The sequence below is a fragment of the Artibeus jamaicensis genome, unplaced genomic scaffold, assembly GCF_021234435.1.
Source record: "Artibeus jamaicensis isolate MK-2021 breed Jamaican fruit bat unplaced genomic scaffold, CSHL_Jam_final contig_797, whole genome shotgun sequence".
Classification (NCBI taxonomy): Eukaryota; Metazoa; Chordata; class Mammalia; order Chiroptera; family Phyllostomidae; genus Artibeus; species Artibeus jamaicensis.
In genome coordinates this window covers 13,541,401-13,558,200 of record NW_026521977.1, presented here as the reverse complement: position 1 = coordinate 13,558,200, position 16,800 = coordinate 13,541,401, and positions in this window count along the sequence as shown.

Below are 16,800 nucleotides of genomic sequence, written 5' to 3'. Positions count from 1 at the left end.
AAGTTATGACTGATGACCTTGGCACATGGCAGCCATTCCAAAGATGTTAGTGTTCCTCATCCCATAATCCCTCACATCTGCTGGAATAATTTGAACAAATGTTGCATGTTATCTCTCACAACAAAAATAAGTCAGTTTTTAATTCATTCTAAGGATCCATTCATGCTCTTGGTTTGTATTTCAAGTCATTTAGTTTTGAGAAGAGAAAATATGCTTTTCACTGTTAGCAATACATTGTGCTCTATTTTACTTATCATTCAAATTTAGATGTTCAATTATTCTTTCTATTTAAATAATTAAAAAATATTTCTCATAAATTTCATCCTAGAATATAGAAGATTTTGGAGAGGCATGAGAAAGTGTTTATAAAAAATGTCATCTGGTTATCAGAGACTTAATGTATGGGGCAGATAGTATCTGGTAATTTAAAGGAAAAGTGTATGGCCTTGGAAGTCATCTGTGTACCCATAAGAATGTACCTTGCAGATCTCCAATGACAGAGGCTGAGGAAGAGTTCTAGCTATTATCTTCTGAGATTCACTGCAGTGTTTCTGCCAAGGTGCCACTTTCTGTGCCTACTCTTAGCCAGTGACAGTGTGGCAGGGCTACTAAGGCAGACCCACTCCTGGAAGACTTGGGACTCCTGGAGGAATTTGATCTGTCCCAAAGTTTCTTAAATTGCACTGCAGTTTAGGACAATTCTACCTAACCTTCCCTCCCTTTCTCTTTCACACAGGGAAGAATTTGCTTCACATTCTACTAACTCTTCCAGTGTTTCCAGACTCCTCTATTTTCTTTCCAACAGATGTTCCCCTAATAAAATTTGTGCATATTTAACCCTGTTTGTTGAGAAATGTAAGCAGGAAGAACAACGAAATACTCCAAGAACTGGAATGTAAAATGCAGAAAAGAATTAAAAATATTTAGCTAAGAGAAAATGTCTATAACATGCCATGTGCCAGGAAACCATGCCACAAAAATCCTTCCAGAAAATGAATGTGAATGTATTTTAAAAGAATCTAAAAATGTCTTAAAATCTTGAGGTCAATATGATATAAGACAAAACTGTGGATCTCAAAGTCAAAAAGACTGAATTTGAATAAAAACCATGTTACTTATGGGCATGTGCAAGTAAAATCAGGTAAGATATTTAAACCTTGTGAAACTCATTTCCCTTTTATTAAAATAAGAATGAATGTAAGTACGGAAGCAGCTGTCACCCAGTAAAAATGATTTCACAGTGCCCTTGCTTTGTTGATAACCTAGACCTTGAATCCAGTGACCCCATTCTGATTTGTTGCTTTGTGCTGTCACCTGGTAACCTCTTTGAGTCCAGATTCATCATCTCCCATCTTTTTTTCTGTACTCTTGGATCCAATGCTTAATACTGCTTCTCTCCTTCTTTAAACCAGTATTTGCACTTACCCATTATATTCTATCTTCTTCTGATTGATCTAAATAGAAATATTTAAAATCTCTCCCTGTCTCCTGGTATCCAGTCATGCACTAAATGATCGGTCTTTTTTTCAGGTCTGGTGCAGCTCTAAAAAGGGAGACAAGTAAACAGAAGGCTGCAAAGTGAGAGGCGGGATCATAGCTTGGTTCCAACCCTTGAAAAAATGCGATGTAGTATAATGCACATACTGGAAAGATGTAGAGGACTCATCAAGGTCGGGGGGGATAGAAACATGATTGCTAAAACTTCCATGTACACCTGTATTTCCTGCATACGTTGTTTGCTTGGATTGTGACTTTCAAATCTTTCTGCTTCCTGTTCCCTCACAGACAAATAATGCCAACATCCTTGTTTTATGCCCTCAAAAGCTGGCTTCATTCCTCTTAGATCTTGGCTTTAAACTTTCTGCTTATTAACTCTCCTTTAATCATATACATGGGCTTTTTAAAAAATCTAAGAATCAATTTAGGATTGTCATATATTATACACAGCTCTTTTATACTATAAAATTTTAATTACATATTTTAACACAAATATGTATCTAGTTACAAGAAGGAACACCTCCAACTCACTGTAGTACATAGGACTCTGTTTTGCAAGATGCTTAATTTGTACAAAACCCCAGTGAGTTTGTAAACCCAGTCTCCTGCTGTCATTGATTTCACAGCGTAACCAATAAAAATAAAGTTAAAAATGAAAACCAGTAAAAAATGAATGGAAAGCTGAACTCATTAAAAAAAAGAAGAAGAAACATATAGTCTCTTACTAAGTGTCTGCTTTCATCTCCTACCTGCTATTGCTAACCTTATTCTTATTTCAGTAATCCAATATTCAAATTGTTAATTATACAGTTTCTCCTGGGGAGCGAGAACACTTGTAGGTGATTTCTAAATGATTAAAAAATAATTCATAGAAGAAAAATATCAAATGTTCATATTGTTACCTTTCAGAATCTACCACCTTTAACAGTTTGACACAATGGATCTCAGAGATTTTTTTCAGATTTATAATTTTGAAAAACTCATACTAACACATTATTAAAATAGTAATTAATTTCCATTGGAAATCACAAGGCATTACGGATAAAACTAAAGCTATCCCTTAACCTTCACTGGTTCATTGTCGCTCCTTCCCCCTTACCCCTTTTTAGGAAAAAAGTAGGAGGAGGAAGTTATTCAGACCCTTGAGAGAAAATAAAGTTTTTCTCAGATCCATTCAGAATCTAATTTTATATAGTAGCATGCTATGACACGATAATCTGAAGTCTTACAAGTCTAAAAACTGGTTGCATGTTTCCACTCCAGAGCACACTTGTATGTGAACAGTCCCCCCTTTCCTCTTTGCTCATAGAAATCTGGCTCAGTTTAAAGGCCCTTTAAAATTGATTACAGCCTACGAGAAATCCTCTACTCATTGGGCAGAGTGACTTTCTCTCTGTCCTACTCACTCATGCTTATCCCTCCATCACAGAACTCATCACATTTCTCTGGTGTTGCTGATATATGTGTGGCCTTAGCTGCTGCTAAGTGAAGGATATGAGAACAGAGGTCATTGCTAAGTGAAGGATATGAGAACAGAGGTCGTTTCCTCTTCATGCTCGTAGCTCCAGAAAAAAACATGCTACTGATTCTTAGCCTGGATCAAAAAATCTTTGTTTTTGATGGAAAATGGGTGGAGGTGTGTAATAATATGTGTGGAGGGATGGGAGCAAGGACAGAAAGAAGCTCCAACATAATATTAATTTATTCAAAACCGATCGGGTGTTTTCGGTGAAATAATAGAAATAGTATATACAATGTAAAATGAAAAGGTCAGAATATGTTCACAGGTGAAGAATATTTAAAGAATTTAGTAGTTTTCCTGATACAGAATATTTGTAAATAATTAAGTTTTTAATTTCTTTTAATGACAGTTTACACTTCATATTATTCTGTAGTAGTTTCAGGTGTACAGCACAGTGGCTAGCCCTAGGAAATGTTCTTGACTGAATAAAAATCGATTGTACAGAAAATTTTAAAATAAAAATGTATCAAATAAAGATGCATGTACAACTCTTAAAACTTAAATTAGCTTACAAAATTAGAATAAAAATTCATGAACTATGTCTTTTTGCACAGAACTGTCTGGATATGTCTCTAAAATGAAGCCTTCCTGTTTTACCTTCCAGAAGGGGGAGGAAACAGGAAAAAGACATTTCCAGTTTCCTACTCTTTCTTTTCCACTTCTGGCACCCCTATGATATGAATGTTGGCATGCTTGAAGTTGTCCCACAGGCCATTTACGCTATCCTCATTTTCTGGATTCTTCTTCTTCCTGTCCTGTTTTTTTTTTTTGTTTTTTGGTTTTTTTTTTGCTTCCTTATGTTCCAAATCCTTGATTTGATTCTTGGCCTTATATATTCTACTGTTGTTTCCTTTTAACAGTAGAAATAAATAAATTTCCTTGTAACAGAAATAAGTAAATTGTTCTTTATTTCAATTAGTGTATTCTTCATGTCTGACTGGATTATTTTATACTCCTGGGGCCCTCACTAAGTTCCTTGAGCATCCTTATAACCAGTGTTTTGAAGTCTGCATCTGAAAGATTGCTCAGCTCCATTTTGTTTAGTTCTTTTCTGGAGTTTTTGTCTGTTTTTTCATTTGGGCCAAATTTCCTAATTTTGGCATCCTCCTTTGCTTGTTTCTATGTATTAGGTAGAGCTGCTATGACTCCCTGTCTTGGTACCATGGTCTAATGTAATAGGTGTTCTATAGGGTCCAGTGACACAGCCTCCCCTATCACACAAGCTGGGCACTCCATGTGTATCCTATGTGTGGGCTGAGTATACCCTCTCTTGTAGTGGACCATTTATTGCTTGACAGGTCAGTGGCAAGGATTTACCCAGGCCAGTCAGCTGCAATGTCTGGCTGTGACTCCTGACCTCCAGCCTCCACCCTCTGCTGAGGATTGTCTGTGGAGGGATGGGGTGGTGATGCTCTGACACAGTCTGTAGCTGTCCACTGAGTGTGAAGGCTCTTGAGTGTGCAGGCTCTGAGTGTGCAGGCTCTGGGGTTTTTCAGGTGGTACAGTTAAAATCAGACTTCACCTGTACTCTGCCCAGAGCCACTCTGCGCAAGCTACAAAGCAATCTGAGATGCTTGCTACTAGTTCTGGGCTTGGAGTTTCCCAGGAGAAGCCAAGTTGTCGACCTAGGCTAGCTGCTGCTAGTGCCAGAACATAAGTTGCCACTTATGTAAGGGTTACAGAGGCTGGAGTCTCGCTGAGGTCAGCTGTTGCTTGTGTTAGAGAATTTAGGAAGTTGTGAAGCATAAGCCAAAACCAGCCATTCATATAGAAAAACTACCGTTTACAGGTTGAGTGGACCCGTAAGTTCAGTGGGGCAGAATCTCAGGGGATCTTCAGGGAAGGGCAGACAGTGTTAGCCAGGTTGCTGAAGTCTCAGGTATGACCCTTGCTCTGGCTCTGTGGCTTTGTAGGGAGAGGGTTCAGAAAAGAAACAATAGTCTGTGCCTGGTGTTTTTGTCTTGGGGAAAGCTGTACCCCAGCTCTTGCTGTGATGTGAGACACTCCAATTTCTTCTTGAATGCCACTGGTACCTTTCAAGCTGCTACCCCAGTACTAGAACTCAGAGGGAGTGAATCTGTATAAGTCTGTGTGTAGGTTCTGTAGGAGGAACTGTGTGGGACTCTAAAGGTTTCTTGTACCAACTCAATCCCCACTGGTTCTTGCAGTCAGAAGCCATGAAGGTAAGTCTTGCAGTACTTATCTTCGTGGCACTGGAACCCTGCACTGGAGGGAATGGCATGAGGCTGGGACCCCTTGCTCCTGAGATATTCCTCCTGAATTTTTATCTTCTACACATGGGTGTCAGACCAGCCATTTCCATGCCTCTGCCCCCCCTCTCAGTGTGGATGGATGAGGTTTCTTTAATTCTGCAGTGGTCGAACTTCCATTCAACTCGATTTCTGATGGTTCTGAGTGATGGTTGTTCTATACTAGAGTTGTAATTTTTATTTGGTCATGTAAGGAGGTGAGTCATGTTTACCTACATCTCCACTTTGACTGGAAGTCCCAATCTGGTAGATTTTAAAAGAATACTATTTTCTGTATTAATCTGGAAACAAACATAACTTTGCACTTGCTATCATTCATTTCCAATATTGCATAAAATGTGGTTCATATCCTTGTACCCAAGTTATAGTGCTATTTGTTACTTCAAAATGATAGCTCAGAGTCATTAATCAGCTGATGCTTTTAGATCAAAGACATAAAATGGTATGAAAAGGGATGAATGAATTTCAAACAACTATTTATAAAATGAAGGTTGATTTAGAACACAGGTATCAAACACAAGGCCCGAGGGCCGAATCTGGCCCTCCACCTTGTTTATTTGGCCCGGCACCTTGTTTCTACCCAGCAGAAGCACCGAGCTTCTTGACCCTACTTAAGGAGTAGTTAAGTTACATTTATACAGCCCTAAAATTACATTCGGCCCTTTGAAGGCAACTGCTAGGCTGCGAGGCTGGTGAAAATGAATTTGACAGCCCTGATTTAGAATATAGATTTATAGTTATATGGAAATGCTGGTGGATTCCTTTTGGATTTATAGAGACTACCTCTCCAATAATAAATTATCCCTGCAAGATACATATTAACCAAGCATCTGTGACTTAAATCCCATTTAACCCAGAATTTGCTTTACAAAGTTCCCAAGGCCATCTCACTTCTTAGGATTATAGGAAATAAAATGACAAGGGAATTCTTACTAAATTAGTCTTGTTAACTCTTTCTGAGGTTTTTCCACATTTCAAAATGAATTCCAATCTTTCCAATTTTAACACTGGTGGTTATAGATTGACTAGAAGTTACCAGCACAAAAGACCAATCCAGATGAGAAACTTAGAAAAAAAATGCTTCAAAAATAATTTTAATCAATGGCTTTTAGGTAACAGAATTAATCTCATAAGGTATCTATTAAATTAAAGAAAGGGGACACAGCAGACTATTAACTAGACTTGCTATGTATGAAACAACTTCAAAATCCTAATGTCTATTTATTGCTCTTGGGTCTGTGCATGTCATACAGAAATACAGATTAGTCTAAAGCAGTGATTTTCAACCTTTGACATCTAATGTCACACATAAACTAATTACTAAAATTCTGTGGCACATCCCAAAATAGATTTTTTTGCTGATCTGACCAAAAAAATAGCCTTAATTTTCATTCATTCACGTCAGATAGCTATTGTTGTGTTGGCTGCTGTCATTTTTTAAATTTAAAAATCTAAGGGAAAAGAGGTCAATGTCCCAGACTAAATAGTCAAGTATTGCATGTTTTGAAAATTCTTGCAGCACATTGGTAAAAAACTGCTGAACACTTGGGTTCTTTTGAAGTAGCGGCAGTTAAAAAATCATCTAATAGCTGCAGAAATTTCATTAATTCTTAATATATTAAAGAATTCACAGAAGAAATCTTCAAATAAAGGAAAAAATACTTTATGTCCCAGATGGAATTTTTCAACTTTGCTTTCAATTTAGTAAAGAATCAGTTTATGACCTAAATTACATTGAGTTAAATGTTGGGAAAACTTCTATTTTAAGCTTTTTACATTGAATGTATTTTCTGATTAATTATTTAAACACCAAAACAGAGAAATGTACTAAATTCACTTCAAAAGTTAGTACATACTTTAATCTTTGATTATTTTAGATCATTTTGTCTTTGAAATCAGTCTTCTACAACTAGCATTGTAGGATTATGTAAGCGAATACTTATATTGTGAGGTGGAGTGTGATGTTTCTTCAAATGGTAGATTAATTGCAGCAATTGGATAGGTTTCCTAGAAAGGTTCTAGAAGTCTGTCTGCAAAAATTATGTAGCTTCTATTTTATATATGAACTCAGTGTTAGTCCTCTGAAGAATGATGACCAGTGCTAATATTTGAGTGCTTAGATGTGACATGTTTTGTGATAAGCACTTCAAATGAATTATCTTTTAAAATCTCACAGCTCTCACAAAAGGAGTATTTTAGTATTTGCTGTAAAGAGAGGGTAAAAAGGGGGTTGGGGAGGTTAAATAAGACTCCCCATTCAGGTAGAGATGTGGTCTGTGTGACCTGGAGCTCACACATTTAACACTAACGTCCATCCTGTGTGTGCTGCCTCACAGATACAGTCCTAAAACCAGCGCTGTGAAATGAGTGTTTATACCATCAGCTGGCATATGGGGAAACTGAAGTTAAATAATTGACACAAGGCACCATGTTTATTTAAATCAACATTTATATTAATGTATTTAGAGTCCCAATGTACAATTCAGCACAGTGGGACTTAGCGCTTAATACTCACAAGTTCAAGAAGAATAAAAGAGAGATAAAATCAAGAAGTTTTGACCAATAAAGCACCACAGAGATGTTCAGAAACATGAAAGAAAGAACATGGTCCTTAACAAGACATAAAGTGAATCCATTGAGCATGGATGGTTTTTTAATTGGCCTGTCAATGGCCTTACTTTGAAGCAGGAGTGAACACAATTTTTAAAATTTTATTTATTCTTTTTCTTTCCTCCTTAAAATTCTAAAGGCATTACTTGAGTGAAAATAAAACAAGCTAATTAAATACACAACTAAGGTATTTAATTCTGAAAGAGCTAAATAGATGGAAGTAATGTATTTTGGCAATTAAACCTGAATTTGAATCTTGGCTTTAGCACCCATTAACTACAGCATATAATTCAAGTTCCTTTACCTCAAGAAATTATAGTTGCCCACTAATAAAGTGTAGAGAACTTTAACTCACAGCATTATTATAAAAATCAAATGAGTTAAACCTATGCAAATCACCTAACAACCTGCTAGGCATATAGAAATGATTATATCATTAACTTCTTTCCCAACTCTATTTCCAAATGTCACAAAGAATGAATGGTTATTTGTATATACCAAACATGCATTAAATATAACAAAGATAAAATATTGTGTCTTAGAAGATTGTTCTATTATACATAAGAAGAAATGTGTATGTGAATATTGGCTTATGATGTAAATTAGACTGTTCTTGTGAGCCACCATCAAAATAGTTTAATAACATAGCTTAGTTCTGAGGGAAGAATGCACTCTAAGAAGACATGTAGAATATTTGCAGCAGATAAGCATTATGTTTGGCTTCTGGGGAGTGGGGAAGACCTTCTTTAACTATTCTAGAGTTTTTTCTCTTGAGTAAAACAAGTGTAAAATTAGGCAATCCTGAGTGTATCTAATACTTCATAAAATCATCAAGAACTTAACTTCTTTTATGTTTCTCTGCAACCATTGCTTATTCTCATCCTCAAGCTTCCCTATGTAATGGCCACTGTAGTTCCAGCAATAACGTCAGTACCATACTTAACAATAAAGAGAAAAGTATTGCAAATGTCTTCTCTTCCCTCTAAAGTGCCTAAATTACTCTTAGCGATTAATTGCTCATTTCATTTACCAGAACTTAGTTGCATGGCTATATACTCTGAAAAGAAATAGCCAAGTGAGAAATATAATTCAGTAGAGTTTAGTTACTAAGGAAGACATTGAAAGTGTGCATTAGAAGTTTCTTTATCCAAATGGGGAGGTTGTGTTTCATTTTCTTACTTTGTATTGTCTCATGTGAAAGAGGTCTTTTGGCATTGCAACATCAGAATTATGCTAGGTGAGAGAGGCAATCAATATTAAGAAGAAAGGCTTAGGTGTTTCATGTACACTGATTAGGAGACACATGAAAAGATGCTCAGTATTGCTAGCTTTAGAGAGATGCAAATTAAAACCACAATGAGATACCACTTCACACCAGTCAGAATGATCATCATAAACAAAGCAACAAACAACAAATGTTGGAGAGGTTGTGGGGAAAAGGGGACCCTAGTTCACTGTTGGTGGGATTGCAGACTGGTACAACCACTATGGAAAATGGTATGGAATTTTCTCAGAAAACTAAAAATAGATCTGCCTTTTGACCTGGCAATTCCACTGCTAGGATTATACCCTAAGAACCCTGAAACACCAATCCAAAAGAACCAATGTACCCCAATGTTCATGGTAGCACAATTTACAATAGCCAAGTGCTGGAAGCAACCTAGGTGCCCATCAGTAAATGAATGGATCAAAAAAACCTATGGTACATTTACACAATGGGATTCTGTGCAGCAGAAAGAAAGAAGGAGCTCCTACCCTTTGCAACAGCATGGATGGAACTGGAAAGCATTATGCTGAGTAAAATAAGCCAGGTGGTGAAAGAAAAATATCATATGATCTCACCTTTAACAGGATCCTAAACAACAAAACAAACAAGCAAGCAAAATATAACTAAAGACACAAATAGAGAACAGGCAGTCAGTGACCAGAGGGGAGAGGGGAGGGAATTTCAGGGGAAAAAGGGGAAGGATTTCCAGGAACTAGTATAAAGGGCACATGGACAACAACTAAGGGGGGTAGAAATGGGAGGGAGATGAGGACCACTGGGGGAGTGGGCTTGGATGGGAGTAAAAGGCAGAAAACTGTACTTGAACAATTAAAATAAAATTAAAAAAAGAAATGTCAGCAATAATTAAAAGAACAACTATGAGAATGCAAAATATCCTGGCGTGAGGTGGGTAAAACACAAATGCAAGTGAAAGATGCTGAAGGAGGAGGGCATTTTGTTGACCACAAAGGGTGGGCAAACACCAGTGGACAGAGGACATTGGATGAATAGGAAATAAATGTTTTCTCTGTTCTTCAGACTCCAAGATGCAATAAGTAAGATCAGATCCTTTCTGCACATCCTGAACTTGTGTATTTTCTCAGCCACTACAGGGTGAATATTAGAGTTACAAATCAGTGAAAGGATCAGTGGGTGGCTGAACCACTTACTGAGTGACATCTGCCTGCAGCCCCACAGCACCACAGGAATCAGTCGCTTCATTCGCCTCAAGGGGATTAAGACAATATAAAAATGTCAGCAATCTGCCAGGCAAAATATTTTATTTATTGAACATTTCCATTTTCTCAAATGATTATTCTTTTGTGTTAATGTTTTCAGCATGAAATATATAAACACTCATCGCTTCTCCTTTGAATGTGTGGCTGAAGGGCTCTTTGGAAACCTGTAGCTCAGTCCCTTAGACAAAACAATTCAAAATCAGTTAGCACTTTGGTAATGTACAACTCCAATCAGTGCCATTTTTTTGTTTCTATGCCAAGTCTTTATTTTCACTGTCCTGACTAGCATGCCTTATTTCCATGTTATTTGGAAACCACTGTGGTGCATGCCAGGGAGTTTTCCTAATACGATCAAAGGTTTTGGAAGACTAAAAACACCCAGGGTCTTGGTCAACTAACGAATAAAGTCATTACCTATGGTCAGGTCTGCCAGGTCTGAGACCAGTTTCAACAGCTGAGAAACTTATACTCTGTCAAGAAACTGATACTTTATATGTTGTCTCATAACTGTTTGTCTCCCCCTGAGTTTTCAGGGTGCTCAACAAATGCTGGTCGATGATGTCCTGAACTGCATAAGGCTCTGAGGTTCAGTATTAGTGGGGAGAGAATTTTAAAGAGCTTTAATGAAGAAGACCCCACATATTTATAGGGACAAAGGAGACTTCATAAGTTTCCATAAATATAGTAAGTATACAACCACTGAATGTTGACATGAAAATGGATGTCAGATATGATTTAAGGGGATGAGGGAGAGAGAGAGAGAGAGAGAGAGAGAGAGAGAGAGAGAGAGAGAGAGAGAATCATTCTTAAGTCCTCAAGTTCACAGAGTAAATTGTTAAAAATGGTGAAAATGCCCTAGAATGATTCATCTATTCCTGATGATTGTGTGTATACACACACATATACACAAATTCAAAACTGTGATTCTTTGAATACTAACTTCTTTAGATGTTAACTATATTCTCATAAATTCAAAAATAAGCACTTCAAGAATATATAAAATGTCTGTTAGGATGTTAAAAAATCTCTGGTATGTTTTTCAGGAAAGAATCAGATTAACATTAATTCATTATTTCTGTAATTTTGTATGTTAAAAGAGATATGAGTACACTTTTGTTGGTTGAGCAGTGACTGGCATTTGGGAAACTCAGTATTCTATAAAAACACTGTGTGAAAAGAGCTGAATTCATAAAACCAGGCTGTCACCAAAATTGGAACTAATAACTAGTAGAAAGAAACCATACAACAAAATGTTATTTCATTATCCTAGTTTTCAGAATTGCAGATTGGCTTACGGTAATAGAAATTACCAAAATATTGTAGCTTACATGGAGGGAAGATTCTAGGATCAAAATACAATTATTCCTGGGTTAATCCATGACCTTTACTTGTGGAAGATTTCAGTAGAATAAAAATGACTGCATCTTTACTATGTACTTGTCAAGTATGTGAGTACAAATAAAATGCCATCACCAAGTCTTGTATTACATAGTGCTAAATGGAATATTAAGTTTTCCTTTGTTTTTTCTCTACATACAGTATTTCCCTTACTGTTTTGTTTTATGTTGCTTTAACTATGTCATTTTTTCCATGAGAATTAATCTTCCTTTCCTCTTCTTCCCTGAGATTACAGAATATAGTTTATTTGAACTTCAAAAAGGACTCAAGCCAAGGAGGAAGTTGATTTGGCATCAACTGCCCAAGAAAATCTCTTGTTATACCTTTTTTTTACATATAGTTCCTCAAGTAAAAAGACATTCAGTGTACCTATTTTTGAATTTATTTCACCTTCCTCATATGTTTATAAAGTGTCCAACTTTTGCTTGCTATTACAGCTTAGGCTGTGTATATTTAAAAAGTCAGATGAACTTATATTTATTTTGGAAATAATCACATTCCTCAGTAAACCAAGAGTTCAAGCTAGTGTATGATGACATTCAAACTTCAAAGAGAGCAAACTCTTTTAGAGCTGGAATTCCTTGAAACACACTAAAAATATATGCAAGGAAACAGAAGAAAAAATGAAGTATAAAAACAACTTTAGTAAAAACGCAACCAATGATCTGCTGTCTCTGTGAGTCCCTAGATGCTTTAACAAATTATAACTTTGATTAAAATGCATGCTAAACATTATTTTTTCCCTTAAGAATCTAATATGGGTGGTGATGGTAAAGGGAGTTAGATTAAAGGCTTGAGCTAGGTTTGCTAAGTGATCACACATGAACTAAGGTGGCCTTTGATTTCAAATAATAAAAATCCCAATGATGTTAGGATTTGGAGGTTTTAAATGCAACTTAGAGGACAGAGGTAGGGTAGGTTCATTAGTTGTAATGAGGTTCGATGCCCCAATTTTTGGCTGTGTTTATCCATGGTAATCTCATCCCCATGGTACTTTCATCTTGCCTTCTTTTCTGTCACAGCTGGCAGCCTCCCAGGCTCTCTTGGCCTCCTCAGGGACAATAGAGGAGAGTGGATTCCTGTTTTTCAACCATCAGAATAAATGACTGCAATAAGTGCTGAATTTGATAAGATGGTCGTTGCACAATGGCAAATGGATAAAATGAGTCTTACAACATCCTCAATAATGCTCCGAATGCTTGTGAAATTGAATGGCAGTGGTGATAAGATTCCTTTTTTCATTCATCCACTCATTTATTCAAGTAAGAAATATTGTAGCCGGAGCTAGTGGATGAGACACCAGACAAATTCAGACAGGATGGGGAGAGGAGTGCAGGATGCGAAAGATAATAGATCTTCTTAAGATAGATAGATAGATAGATAGATAGATAGATGATAGATAGACAGATAGATAGATAGATAGATAGATAGATAGATAGATAGATAGATAGAACGGGCTTACATCCTGCTGGGAGCCAGACATTAATAAGTATATAATGCAGTCTCAAATAATAGCAAGAGCTGTGAAGCTAAATCAAGAAGAGACAAGAGATAGAGATACATGTGCTTTTTTTGGATAGAATAATCAAGGAAGGCCTTTTTGTGGAGACATACATGAAAATCTAGTGCAAATCAACGGAAAAGAATTCCAGACAGGAAAAAAAAAGTCTGAGGCGAGAGTGAACTGTGTCCCATTTGGATTTCAGCAGGATTGGTCTGGCTGCCACATGGTAAAGACCTGGGAGAACAGGGAAAAAGTAGGACAGGGAGGGAGCCAGGGTTCAAAACCAAGTGCGGCAGGACAATTTTGAAAAAATCTGAGCAGAGTACAATGTGATGTGATCTACATTTTCAAAACCTTGCCCTGATTGTTTTTGGGGAACTGAGAGTAGAGGGGCAAGACTGGAGCTGAAAGGGCATTTCAGGACACATTTGCAGTGATGCAGGCTGGAGAGAGTGGTTCAGGGAGTACATCATTGGTGGGAACAATGAGACTTGGTGGGAATCAGTATATATTATTATTTTTATTTTTTTTGAATTTTTGGTGTGACATTAATAAATTTTCATAGGTTTCAGGTATACAGTTTTATAATATTTCATCTGTATATTGTATTGTGGCCCCGAGTAAAGTCTCCTTCCATCCCCATTTTGTCATCTGTCTAAGAGGTTTTCAGAGGTTTTTTTGTTTGTTTTTTCATAATCTCTTCCCTTTTTTCACTCAGCCCCCAACTCCTCTCCTCTGACAACTACTCTATGTACCTATTAGTCTGTTTCTATTTTGTTAGTTGATTTTGTTCATTAGTTTCCACAGTTAGGTGAAATCCTAAGTTATTTGTCTTTTGAATCAGTGTGTATTGAAGGCACAGTAAATCAGATAGACTCAGAAAATGTCACGTGGTAAATATACTTCCAGGAGACATTATCTTGAACAGTGCTATGCTATTTCATCTATCTTTTAGCAGATTAGCGAGGGAAAAAAACTTCAGTCGCTTTTTCTGTTGCAATGTTTAACTGTCTACTTCCATCTTGAGAGATGTTAAATAAATGTTAATTTGCAAACTGTGTTCTTATAGCAGAAGCATTAGTGCTATATAATACAACTGACACTAATCCAAGTCTTTGCCTAATTTATCAGATTTATAACTTTGGACAAATTGCGTAACCTCTGTGATTCAGTGCCCTTGTTTGTGGAGTCAAATAGTAACCTAACTCGGTAAGTTGTATCAGGTAGTGAGAATGTGAGTCACTAAGCCCACTTCCTACCAGGCATTAGCAACAGCTCAATGGGTATTAATTTATTTTCTCCTATATAGTCTCAGTAATTATTCTCTGGCCATTTGTGCACATTAGGAATTAAAGCCAAGACTTTTATGTACACTTGTTGTTAAGGGGGAGGTGGTCTTAAGGAAGGCCAGAAGTCCAACATGTTCTTGCAGTTGCAAGAGGCTCTTGGAACATGATGTGACTGTGTCATGGAAATGAAAAAAAAGAAATCTTCATATGCCGGGAATTTGTCCATTCTAGGCGTAGATAGTTTTCCTTTGGCAGGAGGCCTGAATGTTTACTAGTTTTTTCCTTCTGTTATCTAAAAAAGAGAAAAACAATTTTCCCAGGCAAATTAGAAGTTCCCGGAGCTATCTATCCGGAAGACTTTTAGTAGACATGTCTTATTGTAATGTAACTAGGCATTCTGTGACCTCCAGATGTCACTGAATAAAAGCACAAATCTCCAGGACCCTTTTTCAAAGTTACACACTTTATTCAAATTTATGTAGGATGATGTGTGTTCATTTGACAACAAATTGGCTTTTTAAAAATTTATGACAGCAGACTGAACCAGACTTAAGTCTTGCAATGTGCCTTGATGTCTGTTAATTATGGTTATTGTATTTCTTAAAGAACAAAATCCACAGAGCAGATTTGAAGATCTAGTTGGCTTCATTAAGCAATTTGTGACTCCTGCAGCATCCTTTCTAGTAACTAGAAGGGTCTCTAGGGAGGCTGTGAAAAATGAAAGGATTTTATAGGAAGAAGGGTGGGGCAAGGGAACTATTAAAAAAGAAGAAAGATTCTATTTAGAACAGAATATTATCTTTTGGAGAAGAAAGTGTGGCAGGGAATTTTTAGTCATGCATATTGTCCCTTTTTTTCTGGGTGGTTGGGAGATGGACCCACGTGACAGATTACCTTACCGGTATTGACCAGAAAATTGCGGACAGGTTGATTGAGCTTGTTTCTTGGAGATGCTGAAACAGCAATCATGGGCTTTAGTACAAGTGATGACATTTTGGGTTGGGGGTTTTCTCTGAAATACAATTAAGAATCATTTCCATGTGCATTAAGTTATAGTTAAATTGTTACTAGCAATCCAGGAATAGGCATGGTACTCAGTAATTCTCTGACTACTGACACTAGATAACGAGTTTCCACTTAGATGACAGAGCTATTATCGACAGATCTAAGCAATCATCAGGAGAAGGTCTGGGATAGAAGTGAGATTACAGAATATGACAAGGGCATTGGACTAGAGCGAAAGTAAGAACTGGGAATTATACTGAACAAGTATCTGTGATTTAGAGTGGTTGTGACAGAGACACCTTTAGGAATAGGGCACCCACACTGGCTAGGCGATAATTTGTTACAGATAATAATAAGTTACAGATAATAATTTCATATACTGCAAGTTAAGGTAGTACCACCATGCAAGTCATTTATTTTGGCAATAGATACTTTCCCTTGGTGCCTGTTTTTGGCAGGTTGTAGCTCCAAAGCATATACTTAGGTTGTACAATAGATGATACAGATAGATTTTTCAGCCCTTATGAGCTCTTTAGTATGATGAATATTGATAACTTACATAATGCTCTATCCATTTTACTTTCAAATTAACAATTTTTGGACTCTTTCACGTTGCATAGCCATAGGCTTGATAATATATATTAAAAGGTAACTCTTCCCTAGTGACATCATTCATGTGTGACCTTCTTTTACTTCTAGTTTATACTCTGCACTGAACATAAGCATAGACGTGTATATTTCATCTTTCAATTCATATTCAAGTAAGGTAAATTTAAAATGATGAAGAGATTCATGTCCTATAAACTGTTATGGGACTTGACCTGGGCATTTGTGCTGTGGGATTAGAAGACAATCTTCTCAAATCTTTGAACATGTTTTTAGCAAATACTGTTGTATCAGAAACTAAGACTGCTTGTTCCAGAACTCTTGTTTTCTTTCTTGGTGTTGTTTAAAATAAATTATTTCTTCTTACAACAGTCTGCCAAGAATCAGCCTTCCCCTTTCAGCCAAATAAAGCAAATTCAGTGTTTTTGGACTCATAAGGAAGACACTTAACCTCTATGTTCGCCCTCCCCCAACATCCCACAACCCCGTAAGTGACAATAAAATTTAGTTAATTTTCTGCCTTTTTCTGTGTTCTCATTTTGGAAAACATTAATATCCACCAATAAACATTTATCACTAAACTGTCCTTCCCCA